Source organism: Oryx dammah, unplaced genomic scaffold, assembly GCF_014754425.2.
Source record: "Oryx dammah isolate SB20612 unplaced genomic scaffold, SCBI_Odam_1.1 HiC_scaffold_22, whole genome shotgun sequence".
NCBI lineage: Eukaryota > Metazoa > Chordata > Mammalia > Artiodactyla > Bovidae > Oryx > Oryx dammah.
The window spans coordinates 21,501,609-21,504,352 of NW_024070206.1; positions in this window are offsets into that span (position 1 = coordinate 21,501,609).

The following is a 2,744-nucleotide window of genomic DNA, read 5'->3' on the forward strand; positions in this document are numbered from 1 at the left end:
CTTTGCAACACCATGGACTGTAGCCCACCAAGCTCCTCTGTCCATGGGATTTTCTAGGCAAGAATACTAGCATGGGTTGCCATTTCCTTCTCTAGGCCATCTTCCCGACTCAAGGATCAAATCTCAGTCTCCTGCATCTCCTGTATTTGCAGGCAAATTCTTTACCACTGAGTCCATTGGGAAGGTCACAGGAGAACCTTGGGCTGAGGCAGGGGAAGGGCAGGCTGAGCTGCAGGAAAGAGGCTGTCACAAACCAGTCTATGAAACCCCACTGGGAGGACAGTCCTGCCCCTTGTGCCTGGATGCACAGTCTCCCAGGCCTCTGGCCCTGGGCTGGGGACACAGTCCCTGTGTGCGGCGGGAGTGCTAGTGTGGCCCAGGAACCTGGAACCAGTCCGGCAGCCCATCTCTTGCTGCCAGTGGGGATATGTCTGAGTCTCTTCTCTGAGCCCCCGCCTTCTGGTTCAGACTTGGGCTTGGGTGAGCCTGAGTGGCTGGGCCTCACTCACCTCCCCACACCCCAGGGCAAGGACAGCCTGGAACACAGACTTCTGGTTCTCTCAGGATCTGATGTTGGAGGTGAGCTGTGCTCCCCACAGGACTGGTTCTGTACGCAATTCTCCAAACGCAAGAAGGAGGTTCAGACACCAGGCAGGGGAAGAGAGAAATGACAAATGCACACTCTCCATGCCTTTTATATCTTTATCCAAGTGATTGTCAAAAGTGCAGACTAGGACCCAGGATGAGGATGGCAAGACTTGGCAAGAGGCCATCAGCCTGCCACTCGGTCTATATTGACGACCAGCAGGGTGATTCCACAGCGCGGAACCAGGCAGCCTGTGAGGTTCGGCTCCATGCTCTGCCACATCCACAAATCATGTTTTCTCCCAAATCCACATCCACGAGGTGAGGGGAGGGAGGAGCTGGGTGGAGAGCAGGTTAGCTCTTGTTTCCGTTGTGCTCTTTCATCTAGCTGGATGAATTTCCAGAACCATGTAAATCCAAGGCTTTTTTCATGACCACAATCACATCTGCCTTTGTACCTGACTCCCTGGGGAGCAGGAACAGACACAGAGCTCCTGCAGTTCACACTTCACCGCTCTCCGGCTCAAGGTCTTTGTTAAGACTCCGTTTGATCATTTCGCTTTTGATCTGTCCGTTTACTTGCAAGGAGCCCTCCCAGTCTGCCCAGGGCCTTGGACCGCACACCCGCCGAGAAGACCCTCCCAGGACCCCCTAGCTCTTGTTTGCCTTGGCTCGTCATTCCATCATGCCTCGCTCTATGAGAAACCTGCCGGACTTGACAGAGCACTAATGCAGGGAAAGCCCAGGCCTGTTTGTCCACACACTTGTCTTTGAACAGCTGGTGTAGGCCGAGGACAGGAGGTGGGAGGCTGATGAGTGGGCAGGGTATTACATCAGCAAGCGCAGGAAGCCAGGAGCTGGTCAGTGAGAACCAAGTTATGCTTCCTTTTCGACCAGATTGAAAGAACAGGGACGCCCAAGGAATGCAGGAGAGAACGATAAAGCAACAGATGTCAAGAAAGCCCACATATTAATCAAATAAATTTCAATTACTTGTGATGTATTTTCTAAACCAGGGAGATATATACACACACACACACACACACATATATTTATATATATATGCTATACACATATTATAGGGTTTTCCAGGTGGCACTAGTGGTAAAGAGCCCACCTGCCAATGCCAGAGACACAGGTTCAATCCTTGGATCAGGAAGATCCCCTGGAGGAGGGCATGGCAACCCACTCCAGTATTCTTGCCTGGAGAATCCTGTGACCAAAGGAGCCTAGCAGGCTACTGTCTATGGAGTCGCAGAGGTGGACATGACTGAGCAACTTAACACCCATGCATGCATGTATATTATATATACATATTGTGCGTGTGTGCCTGCTAAGTTGCTTCAGTCATGTACAACCCCTTGGGACCCATGAACCATAGCCCACCAGGCTCCTCTGTCCATGGGATTCTCTAGGCAAGAATACTGGAGTGGATTGCCATGCCCTTCTCCAGGGTCTCTTCCCAAACTAGGGATGGAACCCATGTCTCTTATGCCTCTTGCATTGACTGGTGGATTCTTTATCACTAGCGCCACCTGAGAAGCCCCATGTGTGTATATGTGTGTGTGTGTGTGTGTGTGTGTGTGTGTATAGCTTGTGTATATATATATATTCTTTTCCAGATTTTTTTCCCTTATAGATTATTACAATATACTGAGCATAGTTCCCTGTGCTATACAGTAGGTTCCTGTTGGTTATCTATTTTATACATAGTATATTAATAGGGCATCTTCTAAATTGAAGTGACTGCAAACCATAGAACATGCACAGCCAGTTGCTAGTACTTTTTTCTTTTTTTTAGCCACACAACCCAGCTTGCAGGATTTCCGTTCCCTGATCAGGGATTGAACCCTGACCACAACTGTGAAAGATCAGAGTCCTAACTCCTGGACTGCCTGGGAACTCCCAGTTGTTAGCATTTAATTACTTGTGAATGTTAGAATGTTGGTCCCAAATATGATATCTTAATTACTCTGTATAAAACTATATCAGGATGAGGCATTTCAGTGTGGACAGAGCCTTCAGTGGAAAATGCCTGGCCTTTTAAGCTGGATACAAAGGCAGCTCAGTGGCTGTTTGTTACACTCATCATCAAATCCTAAGGTACTTTGATAAGAAAGCCTTTTATCCATCCTCGTTTAATAGAATGGGAAGCAGAG